At 46.4% G+C, this 15,824-nt stretch overlaps 1 protein-coding gene across 3 annotated transcripts in view; it reads right to left on the reverse strand.

Annotated features, from left to right (window-relative positions):
* Positions 1–15,824, reverse strand: part of BICRAL (BRD4 interacting chromatin remodeling complex associated protein like) — a 127,474-nt gene that overhangs the window by 99,142 nt on the left and 12,508 nt on the right. For 2 of the 3 annotated variants that reach the window (XM_033938276.1, XM_033938273.1), the window contains exon 2: positions 1,039–1,281. The gene's annotated coding sequence lies outside the window, so the exon portion shown is untranslated. Of the gene's footprint in view, positions 1–1,038; positions 1,515–15,824 lie in introns of those variants that run through there. The other variant, XM_033938274.1, reaches the window with a different exon arrangement.

Here is a 15,824-nt window from a genome sequence, read left to right on the forward strand (position 1 = left end):
TGGGGGTCAGAGCACAGAATAGCCCAGTTATATTGAGTATACTTCCTGAAGACACTCAACACCCTCTTTCACATGGAGGGAAAAAATGGCTGACATGAAATCAATAGGCTTGATGGGCTTGGGAGGTCAAGCAGAAATGTTGATACTTCCTGGGTTGAAAAAGGGCCTTGAAGTAGTCTGTAGGCCAAAAATTGACAGAAATGAACCAAACTTGAAGAAAATACTGGAAAATTATAAAAATAAAGATTATGAAGAAAAGAATGAGAAAACAGAATCAGGAAGGCACAAAAAAAAAAAAAAAAAGAGACTTCAAAGTTTGATATGCTGAGGAGATACCAAAGACATAGCTTCTTAGCTCCGTGGAAAACTTAGAACTGATGGTTCTGTGAGCCAACATTGTGTGGAAAAGCACTGGCAAATGTGCAATATGAGCACTACCTAAAAATTTAAAGTAATAGTGCAGTTGGCAATATGCATACCAGGTTCCATGGATGACAGCATCCACCTGTGAGAATATAATACCTGCTTGTCCTTGGAGAAAAGATGTTATCATGGAGGTCAAGGTAATAGAAGAAAAATTGAATGAATTCTCTTCCTTGGTCTTAATTAAGCAGAATGTTGGGGGGACATATCCATGCTGAAAACTACCTTCAATGGTGATAATTCAAGCCAACTAAAGCAAATCACAGTAAATCTAAAAGATGTAATAGAACAAATTAGAGTAAACAATCACTAGGAACATACAGTACTCAACCTAGGGCACTGAAAGAGTTCAAACATGAAATTATTAACTTGGAACAAGTAATCTCTAACGTACCATTTAAAACAGCTAAGGTACATGAGGACTGGATGCCATTTTTAACAAGCTGAAAAGTGTCCACTTAGAATGTGACACAATGACACACTTTCCCTTCTTTTAAAATTTGCATAGGTAACTAGTCACTTTCCCTCCCCTCCCTTCACCCACAATCCACTCTCTCCCCTTCCACTCTCTCATTATCTGCCCCTCCTCCTCCATCCATCCATCCTTACCCTTACTTTTTTAAAATTTATTTCAGCACCACTTCACCATGGCCACAGCAGCAACTGTGCCATTCACTGTTGCAGCCTGTGTACTGTTTCCTGTGCCAAGGGCTTGGGATTCTTGCAGAACACACGACATTTCTTTGCCATTGCCATATGTCCCATTTTTTCTTCTGCCAGGGGACTTGGGATTCAGCTCCTCTTCACTTTGCCTCCTACTGTTCTCAGCATAGGTTTGTTTGAAAATGCAGAAAAAACCTGTGTGTATAGATGGACAGATAAACCCTCATTAATAGGTTTTCCAGTTCCACTGAAACCTGCCTAAAATGGGATCCAGGTGTTATCTGGGATCCTACAAAATGGTGAGCCTGACATCAAAGCTGGGCAAAATGGTAGAAGCTATTTTTTTTAAACCCAAAATGGTAATGTGTCAGCATGGGATTAGCAAAGGCCAATCATGCTTTATCAATTTATTACGTTTTCTTGAAGGCATAAATAAAGATGTGGACAAGACAAGCTGATTGATATTGGGTCTCGTTTTCAAAACAAAAAAAAAAAAACCCATCCAAAAAGTGACATAAAATGGCCCAGATGAATGTTTTTTTCTCAACTATATCCAAACTGCTAATTTCGAAACCCATTTTGTAGAAGTTTTCTATTCTGTTCTTCTGCAGTGTATATAAATCTCAAGGGGGGCATGTTGGGGGTGTGTTTTGGGTGTGACCAGAGCAGGCTTATGATTTGGACATTCTTCTGCAATAATGGAACACTGCAGAAAAATTACAGGGCAAAAATTCAATATTTGAGGCTAATATCCAATTTCTGCCCTGTATGTTTTCTACAATGATTCAGTAATGAATTAAAACACACACTTTTTTTTTTTACTAAGCTAGGGTAGAGGTTTCTACCACGGTCCGGAGCGCTAAATTCTCCGATGCTGATCCGACACTTATAGAATTCCTATGAGTGTTTGAGCAGTGTTAGAGCATTTAGTGCTTCGGGCCGCAGTAGAAACCTCTACCGCAACATAATAAAAGAGGACTTAATGACCACTGGAAGGATTAAGGCATGACTCCACCTTACTTCCACTGTGGTCACTGAGCCCCTCCCACTTCCATGGGAAAGAAACAGAATACACCACCTATATGACAGCTTCAGCTGTTATGGCCAGTCCTATTACAGCAGCAAGCAGGCTCCTGGAGTAGCCTAGTGGTCAGTGCAGTGGACTATAAAGATGGGTATCTAGGCCCATGTCCTACTCTAACTAGTATATTTGTGAGCCCTCCAAAACCTACTGTAAGCTCTCCAAACCCCACCCAAAACCTGTTGTACCTATAGATAGGTGACACCTGCAGACATAAGGGCTATTTTAAAACTGTATATGTGTTTTGGAACCCGATTAGGTTTAGGCAGGCTATAAGCTTTTTAAATAAATAAGGTGGGTTTTGGAGGACTCACCATACAATATAAGGAGGTTATGGTGAGCTGTGTACCTGGGACTTTTTATGTGAAGTTCACTGCAGCGCCCCCCTAAGGTGCTCCACTGCTCTGCTGGGATGTTTGTGTGGCCAGTCTGCTAACAATGCTGGCCCCTCATGCATCCTAATGGCTTTTGTTTGTGTGCGTTTTGCTTTTGGACTTTTTTTTTAATGGTTCAAAAATATAGATGCACTCAGCACAAAACTATCTAAGAAATTACCATAGACATTTTCCTGTTTTGAAAATGGTCATGCTCACTACAAAACATCCAAACTCAGATTTAGACGCCATATTGACAATGCCCCTCATCGTGTATTTGGATTTTCTTTTTTTTAAAAAAAAAAAATCTTTATTAAATTTCCAAACTACAATTATGCATACAAATAATTCATGTACATATAATATTACAAGGAAAGCACAATAAACTTACAGATACAAATAAGCAATTATTTTCCCCCACCCTCTCACCTAGTAATCAAGAAAATAAATACCTACAAGAAACTACCTAAAAAAATCCCTGAATCAATTCCAATGCAAACCCCTCCCCCCTGTATTTGGATTTTCACAAGGTGCTTGACAAAGACCCTCATGAGCAGCACTTCTGTAAATTAAAAAGTCATGGCACAAGAGGCCATACCCTACTACGGAATGGAAACTAGCTAAAAAGGAGCCAGCCAAGAGAAGGACTGCGTGGTTAGTTTTCCAATTAGAAAGATGCCAAGGGTCAAGTGCCTGTGCTCTTTAACCTATTCATAAATGATCTGGAGAAAGATGCATTGAGTTTAAGTGATCAAATCTATTGCCACAAAATTAAAGTCATTAAAACAGTAGAGAATTGTGAGGAACTACAGAAGAATCATGGGCAACTAGGAGACTAGCATCTAAATGCCAGATGAAATTTAAAGTGGAGAATTACAGAAATAAAGGGGGGGGGTTTCAAGGGTGGTGGCGCGAGAGAGTGGGCATCCCTCCTGCCGGCCGACTTGCGGTGGGGTTAGGGGGTTCCCTGCCGCAGCTGCTCATGGTAGGGAAATTTCCTTGCCACAATTTAGTGGCTGCATCTATTTGAAATATAGGCCAGCATTTTACTGGCCTACATTTCAGGTGCCTATCACAGCCCTAGAGAGACGCCTAGAGCTTAAGTTCACCTAAGGCCACCCCCAGCCTTGGGTGAGCTTAAGCATCCCTAGGTCCCTCCCTACATCCCCAACAGACACCTAAAATGTAGGTGACCTGCCTCGGGGTGGGTTTTTTTTTTTTTTTTAAATATGTGACCCAATTGGCTGCTTAAGACAGCGGTAGGACACCTACTGCCGCCTACAATCATGACGCCATTTATAGAATTTGGCTCTTGGTGAATACTTGAGGCCCTGACACAAGGCCAAATGGCAGAACACAGTACTGGCGATGGCATTTCCCTATGATGAATCACAGAATTTCCATGGCTTGAGTGTATCTGTATGTAAGCATAAGCATCTTTTAGATCCAGAGAACATGAGCAGTCCCCTTTCTTAAGTGGTATCAGGTAGCCTAAGGAGACCATCCTGAACTTTTGTCTGGTAAAATATTTGTTCAGAGCCCTCAGATCTAGGATTGGGCAGAATTCCCATCTTGTTTGCTAACAGAAAATCCTTGGAATAAAATCCCTGCCCTCTTTTTTGCAGTGGAACAGGTTCAACCACATTGGCCTGAATTGGAAAGAGTTCCTTTGCTGATCCTGAAAGCTTTATCTTGATGCTCTTGGTGAGCAATTTGGAGGCCGATTCACTAATTGAAGTGGTATCTTATCTGGACTATTTTGAAAACTCACCTATTGAAGATTAAAAGGGGCCATCTATTTGCATAAATAATTTAGCCTCCCTCCTACAGGTAGGTTTGTCTGGAAGAGATACACGGACTTATGCTAAGTTCTAATAGAGGCAGTCAAAACTCTGTTCTAATCTAATCTAATCTAAACCTTAGGTTTGTATACCGCATCATCTCTACATTCGTAAAGCTCGACACGGTTAACGGTTTTGGTGCAACACAAGCTGGGGCGTCTGTATTTTCTGCTGTCTTGGACAAGAGCAAGAAACCTGTCTAGTCTGGGAGGCACAGGAGGGTACAGAATATCTATGTCTATGAAAGTAATAGTATATTCACTACTCTCCACTCTGAAACCTGGAAAAGGAGGCTGAGTTGAATGTGGGCCTCGAGAGAGTTCTAAGGGTGTCATTATGCTGTTTGGTTACAGAAGCAACTTCCTACTTCTTGTTACTAGAAAGCATAGTTCCTTGCCTTATCTCTGGGAAGTGTCCAAAACCTCCCTAGTATTGCTCACTAAGTTACATGATTACACGCCCATGAAGAGCTGATAGGATTCTATGTGAAAGTACAGCATACCATTCTAAGCAAGCTTTTTCCCAAAAGATTCCAATGTCTAAGCTTCCCTTCTAGAGGGCACTGAGGAGTGAACTTTGGAACACTTTTAAGAACAGATTCAACCATCATGGAATGATGAAGAAGCTGCTGCTTCTTCAATCCAGAAACCTTTTTATTGTTAGGAGATATGATGTGGGGAGAGGGGGATTATCTCCCACATCTCATCTATGGTGACCCATCAAAAGCACACCAGACTTTGGCGTGGCGACCATCCTGCGGTGACATTTGTACACAGGACATAAGCACGCCGCTGCTTCCATTGCTTTCAAGCCTTTCCATTAGCACTGTGAGGTGGGACCCCTCCCCCCACTATGTTTACAAGTCCTTGTGCTCCCGTTGGGGGTCCCCCCACTACATGAAAATTCCCAAACAGCAAAAACAGAAAGGAGAACAGGAGTTTTCAGTGTAGTGGGGGTTCACCCCCCAACAGGAGCGTGAGGACTTATAAATGTACACACACCCTGAGCATGGTTAATTGGATGCCAGCGCACTCATAAAGCTGCAGTTGCCAATTAAGCTGCTAGCTTTCACTCAAGGTGTGAAAAATAACAAAATCATGGAAAATGACGCATAACGCAAGATTCACCAAAATAATTTTATTGCTTTTATTTTTCCATCATGGAACTCAAAAGACCAGTTGCGTTAGTGGGAGGTCGTTATAGTTGCCAAAATGCTGGCCTTCTGATAACAAACTCAATTCGATACTTCGAAGCTCCCCAATATATACCTTCAGTCCAGTGTGACATCATTGGCCGTGGGCCAATCCAAACTAACAAAGGTGGTGCAAAGAAAATTCCTTTACATGTTTAAAAGTTTCAGAAATCATATTTGTTTGTTTACATTCATTTCTGAATATACATTAACATTTTATTACATATCCAATATTCTTTTTGTCCTTTTCAAGAGAACCTGCATTTGCTAAGTGCTGAAATATTCTCAGCCCTCCCTGTCAGCCTTAGAGGAAAAGGAGAAGGAGGGGCTGATTCCCCCCTCCCTGAGCTGACAGCTTCAAATTTCACTGATACTCACATAGAAGCTTTCCTATGCTGGAGACTGCTGCAGTGTCTCTGATTTTAACTTAACCATTTCCAGATACTGTGTTTAGGATTTTTCCTTAATGTTCTTTTTATAAACCATTTATATCACCACATATCACATTCAGGGGCTCCAAACATTCATAGTTTCATTCATACCATGTATTTCATCTATAGTTTCACACATTATATGTATCTCAGGTTGGGATACGTAATCTAATATACTTTTCCTAACCAGCCTAAGGCACATCTGGTATCAATTAGAACCACGAGGCTAGAAGCGGGAAAACCCTGAACAAAGAGCCAAGCAGAAGATACAGAAAGACAGAGAACCCAAAATGGAGTCACTACCTCAAGATGGAGGTCAGGTATATCCTGATTTCCTTTATGATCTAGCTTAATAGCAAAGTACATAGAAAGAATATTATTATGCTTTTCTTTAATATTAATCTGTAGTGTGTTTTTCTGGCCTTGGCTACATCCATATTCAGATTTTTATTCACCAATTTTTCATATGCTTCTATTGGACGTGGCCTTAACTAACACATAGGCTTGTATCTAACTAGAGTTACCCAGAATCAAGAATCATACAAAAAGCAGGCACTTTTGTAGAAAAATTCCACAAAATACTGCACTATCATATCCTGACATCCATTCCATTACCGTCCCATAGACATCACCCCCTACTGGCCACGAGCCACTACTGATCAACCCTCACAGCACTAACCGAAACCCTTGAAAGCGGCGGAAGTGGCGGCGCGCATATGTCCTGTGCTCATATGGCACCGTGGGATTGTTGGCGTGCCAAAATCCAGCACACTTTTGACGGTGTACCCTCATCTATACATCCTTTCAGATGTACTGTCACAGCTTCCTTAGATGAAGGTGAGAAAAAAAGTCCAGGAAGTGGAGGATATTCAGCATTTCTGCCATAAGCTCTGCCTTCATCTCTAACTTAAATTTGATAATCTGAGCCATTTCCATTTAAAAAAAAAAAAATCAATGAATGAGAGCTCCTCTAGTGGGGATTTAGGTCTCTCATATGAAAGAGAATGATCTGTTGGTCCTTTCTTTCAACACACTCAATGGTTTATCAGAAGCCCAGAAGCGCTCTGACTCAACACTCATAGAAGAAATCAATAGGTGAAGTCCAAGTTTCTACCAGCCTTGTACAACTGATGGCATAGTCAGGATTCCTATAGCATCAAGATACCAGTATTCCCAATGCCTTGGTGAAGCTTCATCCCTTGATGCACTGGACATGAACAGCAGTGCAGGCAACCTTGATTCCAAGCCCCCTCATTTCCTTCTCCAGCCCCAAACCCTAGCTTGGTCCTACCTCTCGCTAGGATCCTGACTCAGCCTGGGGCTTAAAGGGGACAAGATAAATTTTCATTCACTCCTATCCTGGTGACCACCTAAATAAAATGGTGTCAGGTGATCCCCTAGCAATAGTCTTCTGTCCTTATTTGGAAGTGTGACCCCCTGGCAGTAGTACCATGAGACTAATACTAAGGGTCATCCTATAATACAGCTGTCTCCATTACCCTCTAGGAGAGAGCTGGGGGTCCTAGCTGTGAGAGCTGGGCTAGGTCAGGTCAGACTGAGCTACCCCTATACTATGTAAGGGGTGGTAGACCAAGAAATATCAGGGACTGATTTTAAGGACACATATATTTTGTTATCAAAGTAAGTCTGTAGTTTAGGAATGACCCTTGATTCAACTCTTTTGATGTTACCATATGTTATAGAAGTTGTGAAGTCTGGTTTCTAGGTTCTGTCTGTTATGACAGCTGAAAACCTTAATACCTGCTGAGTATTGCAGAACATAAGTTTTATCCAAACTTGATTATTACAACTCCTTAATATTGTCAGTCTATTAAGAAGCATTTAGGAAGGAATATCCAACAAAGAACCCTGCAGTTTCTTAATAGCAGTATTAATATCATAATCCAAAAGAAAAAATGTATATTGTCTACATAAATAAAACATTGAAAACTTAAAGTACGTAAAAAATGTGACATATTGGAACTAGGTAAAATGTTGAATTACAAGGCAGAGTTCTGCAGGACCTTCCACTTTAAGTCACAGAAATATTGCCCACACACATTTGTTAGACATGGTTTGTCAAAAACAAAGCAAACCATTTTAAAACTGTATCTGTAAGAATGACCCCAACCTTTTGAGCAATTAAACCGAAAGCCGATGATATATCCAATTAAATGAGCAGTGATCTAAACCTAAACAGGTAATATCACTTGGTATTGATCCTCTTGCAAACTCCAGAAAGTCTGGCATATATAGGGCTCCTTTTACGAAGGTGCGCTAGCGGTTTTATCGCACGCACCAGATTAGCGCATGGAAACAACAGGAAACAGATGGGCAAAGTCATTGTGAAAAAGAGCCCAGGACGGAGTGGGAACTAGGAGAGCAGGAGGCGCAGGGGAAACAGGCAGAGGACGTCACACACACACAACAGGAGGAGGACGAAGCTCAGGAGCTGGCAAACCATGAGGGAAACTACAGGAATACCAAAGCACAAGGGAAACAAAAAGAGAAGACTAAAAACTGGGTCTTAAACTGCCTATACACAAATGCTAGGAGCCTGAGGGCCAAAATGGGAGAACTGGAAATCACAGCCAGCAATAAGGACCTAGACATAATTGGAGTCACAGAAACGTGGTGGACCGAGGACAATCAATGGGATGTGGCCATACCAGGGTACAAACTATACAGGAAAGACAGGACACATAAAAAGGGTGGAGGAATAGCGCTGTACATAAAAGACTCCATACCATCAGCCAGGACGGAAAGCACAGTTACTTACCGTAACAGGTGTTATCCAGGGACAGCAGGCAGATATTCTTTACGCATGGGTGACGTCACCGACGGAGCCCACGGTACGGACCTTTTTACTAGAAAGTTCTAGTTGGCCGCACCGCGCGTGCGCGAGTGCCTTCCCGCCCGACGGAGGAGTGCGTGGTCCCCAGTTAGTATAAGCCAGCTAAGAAGCCAACCCGGGGAGGAGGGTGGGACGTAAGAATATCTGCCTGCTGTCCCTGGATAACACCTGTTACGGTAAGTAACTGTGCTTTATCCCAGGACAAGCAGGCAGCATATTATTTACGCATGGGTGACCTCCAAGCTAACAAAGAGGGAGGAGGGATGGTTGGCCATTATGAAAATAAATTCTGAAGTACAGATTGGCCGAAGTGCCCATCCCGTCTGGAGAAAGCATCCAGACAGTAGTGAGTAGTGAATGTGTGAACTGAGGACCAGGTGGCCGCCTTGCAGATTTCCTCAATGGGTGTGGAACGGAGGAAAGCAACAGAAGCGGCCATAGCTCTTACCCTGTGGGCCGTGACAGCACCGTCTAGTGACAGACCGGCCCGAGCGTAACAGAACGCGATGCAAGCTGCAAGCCAGTTGGATAGCGTCCGTTTAGAGACCGGTCGACCCAAACGATTCGGGTCGAAGGTCAGGAAGAGCTGAGGGGACAAGCGGTGAGCCCTTGTACGATCGAGATAGTAAGCCAGGGCACGCTTGCAGTCAAGACTGTGCAATGCCTGTTCTCCGGGATGTGAATGAGGTTTCGGGAAGAACACAGGCAAAACAATGGACTGGTTGAGGTGAAAGGCTGAGACCACCTTTGGAAGGAACTTTGGATGGGTGCGCAGAACCACCTTGTCATGGTGAAAAATAGTGAACGGTGGATCGGCAACCAGTGCATGAAGCTCACTAACCCTCCTGGCAGAGGTGATGGCAATGAGGAAAAGAACCTTCCATGTCAGAAATTTGAGCGAAGTTGTGGCAAGTGGCTCAAAGGGAGGTTTCATGAGGGCAGACAAAACCACATTCAGGTCCCAGACGACCGGAGGAGGCTTCAGAGGTGGTTTGATGTTGAAGAGGCCCCTCATGAATCGGGAAACCAGAGGGTGAGCCGTGAGATGTTTTCCTAGGACAGGCTCATGGAATGCCGTGATGGCACTGAGATGGACTCTGATTGAGGTAGACTTGAGGCCTGCGTTGGACAGGGAGAGTAAGTAGTCCAGAACAGTTTCCACCGCTAAGGAGGTGGGATTGTGATGATGACGGAGGCACCAAGAGGAGAACCTGGTCCACTTCTGATGGTAACATTGGAGGGTGGCCGGTTTCCTGGAGGCGTCCAAAATGAGACGGACAGGCTGAGACAGATTTCCTGAAGAGGTCAGCCCGAGAGAAACCAAGCTGTCAGGTGGAGGGAAGACAGATTGGGATGTAGTAGAGACTGATGTTGCTGTGTAAGTAGAGTAGGAAACACAGGTAGAGGAATGGGCTCCCTGGAGTTGAGTTGAAGTAGAAGGGAGAACCAGTGTTGACGAGGCCACCGGGGAGCTATGAGGATCATGGTGGCTCCGTCCCTGCGGAGTTTGGATAAAGTCCGCAACATCAGAGGTAGAGGAGGAAAGGCATAGAGGAACCGATCCGTCCAGTCGAGAAGGAATGCATCCGGGGCCAGACGATGAGGAGAGAAGAGTCTGGAGCAGAACTGGGGCAGCTGATGGTTGTGAGGAGCTGCGAATAGGTCCATCTGCGGAGTGCCCCATCGAGCAAAGATGGAGTGGAGCGTGGGAGGATCCAAAGTCCACTCGTGAGGTTGAAGGATGCGGCTGAGATTGTCGGCCAGGGAGTTCTGTTCGCCCTGGATATAGACAGCCTTGAGGAAGAGACTGCGGGCCGTGGCCCAGGTCCAAATGCGAAGAGCCTCCTGACAAAGGAGGCGAGATCCGGTGCCGCCCTGTTTGTTGATGTAGTACATGGCAACTTGGTTGTCCGTGCACAGAAGCAGAACCTGAGGGCAAAGAAGGTGCTGGAAGGCCTTGAGAGCATAGAACATGGCTCGTAGTTCCAGGAAATTGATGTGATGGAGACGCTCCTGCGGGGTCCAAAGACCTTGGGTGCGTAGGTCTCCCAGGTGAGCTCCCCATGCATAAGGGGAGGCATCCGTGGTGATGATCATGGAATGCGGGGGCAGATGAAAAAGAAGGCCCCTGGAAAGATTTGAGGAGTCCAACCACCATTGTAGAGATCGCTGAAGAGACGATGTCACAGAGATGGGATGAGAAAGAAGATTCGAGGTCTGTGACCACTGGTTGGCCAGAGTCCATTGAGGTGTTCTGAGGTGGAGTCGTGCCAGGGGAAGCACATGTACCGTCGAGGCCATGTGGCCCAGGAGGACCATCATTTGTCTGGCAGAAATGGAGTGATGAAGGAGCACCTGACGACACAGGCGTAGCAGAGTTCGCTGACGATCGGAGGGGAGAAACGCCCTCATTAGTGTGGTGTCGAGAACCGCTCCGATGAACTGAAGTCGCTGTGTGGGAAACAGATGCGACTTGGGGTAGTTGATCTCGAACCCCAGAAGATGGAGGAGAGAGATGGTATGATGAGTGGCTTGTAGCACAAGTGGAGACGTAGGTGCTTTCACTAACCAATCGTCCAAGTAGGGAAACACCTGGAGGTTGTGAGACCTGAGGAAGGCCGCCGCCACAATGAGGCATTTGGTGAACACTCTGGGAGATGATGCCAGGCCAAAAGGTAGCACCTTGTACTGATAATGGCGATGGTGCACCTGGAATCGTAGGTAGCGACGTGAGGATGGATTGATTGGGATGTGAGTGTAGGCCTCCTTGAGGTCCAGGGAACATAGCCAGTCGTTCCGAGAGAGATGAGGGTACAGCGTGGCAAGGGAGAGCATTCTGAACTTCTCCTTGACGAGACACTTGTTGAGGTCCCGGAGGTCGAGAATGGGACGTAGGTCTCCTGTCTTTTTTGGAACTAGAAAGTAACGGGAGTAGAATCCCCGGCCCCTTTGTTCCAGAGGTACTTCTTCGATGGCATTGAGTAGAAGGAGGGATTGGACCTCCCTCAGGAGGAGGGGGGTTTGAGTTGAAAGAGAAGCAGACTCTACGGGAGGATTGTCTGGTGGAAGAGTCTGGAAGTTGAGAGAGTAGCCGTGGCGGATGATGTTTAGGACCCACTGGTCCGATGTGATGACCTCCCAACGGCTGATGAAGATGTGGAGCCTGCCTCCGATCGGCTGAGGAAGAGGCAATGAGGGTGGAAGACTGGCTAAGCCCTGGAGAGAGGAGTCAAAAGGGCTGAGATGGTTTGGCAGGAGGAAGAGCCTTGGCCGGTTGATTAGACTGGGCACGAGCCTGGGTGTGCTGGTGTTGGCGGGCCCGCCTAGGTTGCTGTGGAGGTGGATTGAGCGGCCTAGCGGAGAACCTGCGTTGATATGAGGTTTGTGGCCTGTAAGGACGAGCAGGTGGAGCCTTTTTCTTAGGTTTGATGAGAGTGTCCCATCTGGTCTCATGGGCAGAGAGTTTTTGCGTGGTGGTATCCAGGGACTCTCCGAATAATTCATCACCAAGACATGGGGCGTTGGCTAATCGGTCTTGATGGTTGACGTCCAGATCAGAGACCCTGAGCCAGGCCAGGCGGCGCATGGCCACGGCGATGGCAGATGCACGGGAGGTGAGCTCAAAAGAGTCATAGATAGAGCGCACCATAAATTTTCTTAGTTGAAGCAGGCTAGAGACGTGCTGTTGGAAAAGTGGAACCTTATGCTCTGGCATGTACTTTTGCATGGCGGAGAGTTGCATTACCAGATGTTTGAGGTAGAATGAAAAATGGAACGAGTAGTTGTTTGCCCTGTTGGCAAGCATGGCATTCTGATAGAGCCGCTTGCCAAACTTGTCCATAGTTTTGCCCTCTCTGCCAGGAGGGGTGGAGGCATAGACACTGGAGCCCTGAGTCTTTTTTAAAGTGGACTCCACCAGGAGAGACTCATGAGGGAGTTGGGGTTTATCAAATCCTGGGATTGGTATAACCCTATAGAGGCTGTCCAATTTACGGGGGGCCCCAGGAACAGTCAGCGGGTTCTCCCAATTTTTATAAAAAGTTTCCCATAAGATATCATGCACGGGCAACTTTAGGAACTCTTTGGGAGGTTGATCGAAATCTAATGCCTCCAGGAAAGCTTGTGACTTCTTAGAGTCAGATTCTAGAGGCAAAGACAAAGCACCCGACAACTCCCTGAGGAATTTTGAGAAGGAAGATTGTTCAGGTTTAGATGCGGTATCGGGTGCCGAAGGCTCTTCATCCGACGACGATGCATCCTCCTCGGTACCGGTAGGGGATTGTTCCCATAGGTCCGGGTCTCTGACATCGGTATGTGCGTGTCGAGAGACTGGAGTGGAAGGCTCGGCATGGTGAGTTTTAGACAAAGACTTGCCTGAGCGTACCGAGACGTTACCGGGTGATGTAGACCTGTGTCTGTCTCGGTCCCGAGAAGTACGGTGCCGGTCAGAGTCGTGGGGAGACCGGTGCCCTGCCCGGTCCCGAGGAGGATCGGTCGTCGTCAAGGCCATAGCCTCGGCATGGGAATGGAGATGCGGTGCCGAGAGAATGGGCATGGAGGAGTCCATAGGTACCGAGGGAGTGGATACCGGTTGGACGGTATGGGGCTCGGGCCGGTCTGGTACCGAGAGCAGCGGTGCCAAGATAGAGGGTAAGAGCTGCTTAAGTTGCTTGTGAAGTTGTTCCTGCAACTTGTCCTGGAGGATGGCCGCAATGCGGTCATCCAGGGGAGGCACCGGAACCACTTTTTTCTTCTTTGGTTCCATGGGTGCCGCTCTACACTCCGGCGATGAGGGGGCCGATGACGAGGCACTCACCGAAATCGGAGTGGAGCGTTTTTTGGCTCGGCGTGGAGCCGAAAGGACAGGTGTCATCCCCGAAGTGGGAGGGCGCTCAAGGGTGGAAGGCTTCTTAGCCGGCTTACCTGGCGCCGGGGGCGCCGATGTCGACTCAGGCGGTGTCGAAGTGGTCGGTGTCGATTTCGACGGTGCCGCAGATGAAGAGGTCGAATCCATAGTCGGGCCGGTGCCGAAAAGTAGATTTTGTTGGATTTGACGATTCTTCAAAGTGCGTTTTTTAAGAGTGGCACAGCGGGTGCAGGAATCCGCCCGATGATCCGGTCCCAAGCACTGTAAGCACCAGTTGTGTGGGTCAGTGAGGGAGATCGGGCGTGCACACCGCTGGCACTTCTTAAAACCGGGCTGCGGGGGCATGAATGGGAACACGGCCTCCGCAAAATCAAACCCCGAGGCCTGGATCGTGCTAACAGGCCCCGCCGGGGCAGGAACGAAAAATAAAGCAAAAAAGAAAGGAATTTTTTTTTTTTTTTTTTTAAATAGAAAGAAAAAAGCACCCGAAGGTGAAAAAATCGAAAAAAGAACGCGAGCGGGAAGGCAAAAGGAGTATTTCAACGACTTTGAAAAACACACGTCTTCTTCGCTCCGCGGAAACGAAGAAACTGGGGACCACGCACTCCTCCGTCGGGCGGGAAGGCACTCGCGCACGCGCGGTGCGGCCAACTAGAACTTTCTAGTAAAAAGGTCCGTACCGTGGGCTCCGTCGGTGACGTCACCCATGCGTAAAGAATATGCTGCCTGCTTGTCCTGGGATAAACAACAGTACGGGCGGATGGCCTGGAATCACTATGGGTTAAGCTACAGGGAGGAGCAGGAGCAGACATTAAACTGGGTCTGTACTACCGCCCACCTGGACAACCGGAAGAAATCGACCAGGAGATGGAGGCTGAACTGAAGCAGGTATGCAGAAGCGGAAATGTGGTGGTGATGGGGGACTTCAACCATCCTGGGATAGACTGGAGTATTGGGCACTCAAACTGCGCAAAAGAGACAAAATTCATAGAAGTCACGAGGGACTGTTTCATGGAGCAGCTGGTCACGGAACCAACAAGGGGCGATGCCACTCTTGACCTAATCTTCAACGGACTAGGGGGGATAGCAAAGGAGGTGGCGGTATTACCCCCACTAGGTAACAGCGATCACAACATGATCCAGTGCAGGCTTGAAATTGGATCATCAAAGGGGAAAAGAACCACAACGACGGCACTCAACTTCAAAAAAGGAAATTATGATGCCATGAGAAAAATGGTGGGAAAGAAGCTCAAAGGCAACATAGGGAAGAAGGAATCCGTAGAAAAAGCCTGGACCTTATTCAAGGAGACTGTGCACGAAGCACAAAGCATATGCATCCCCAAGTTTAGAAAAGGGTGCAAAAAAAATAGAACAAAAAACCCAGTGTGGATAACAAGTGCAGTGAAGAAGGCGATAAGCGACAAGAAAGCATCGTTCAGAAAATGGAAAAAAGACCAAACAGAGGAGAACCAAAAAGGGCACAAAGAACACCAGAAAGAGTGTCACCGAGTGGTTAGAAAAGCAAAAAGAGAATACGAAGAGAGACTGGCAAAGGAAGCAACAAACTTCAAGTCGTTCTTCAGATACGTCAAGGGGAAGCAACCGGCGAGAGAAGAAGTGGGACCATTGGACGATGGAGACAGAAAGGGAGTTGTAAAAGAAGAGAAAGAGATAGCTGACAGGTTAAATGAGTTCTTCACGTCAGTCTTCACGATGGAGAATATAACCACCATTCCGGAACCCGAGGAGATCGTAATAGGAGACCAAGACGATAAGCTGGTCTATTTAGAGGTAAGCCAAGAGGATGTACTCAAGCAGATTGACAGACTAAAGAGCGACAAATCGCCGGGTCCGGATGGCATTCACCCAAGGGTACTCAAGGAACTAAAAGACGTAATAGCGGAGCCACTTCGACAGATATGCAACCTATCCTTAAAAACCGGAGAGATCCCGGAGGATTGGAAAATAGCAAATGTCACGCCCATCTTCAAGAAGGGCGCAAGGGGGGACCCGGGAAACTACAGGCCGGTGAGCCTGACCTCAGTCCCGGGAAAGATGATGGAGGCACTAATTAAAGACAGCATCTGTGAACACATCG

Source organism: Geotrypetes seraphini, chromosome 3, assembly GCF_902459505.1.
Source record: "Geotrypetes seraphini chromosome 3, aGeoSer1.1, whole genome shotgun sequence".
Taxonomy (NCBI): Eukaryota; Metazoa; Chordata; class Amphibia; order Gymnophiona; family Dermophiidae; genus Geotrypetes; species Geotrypetes seraphini.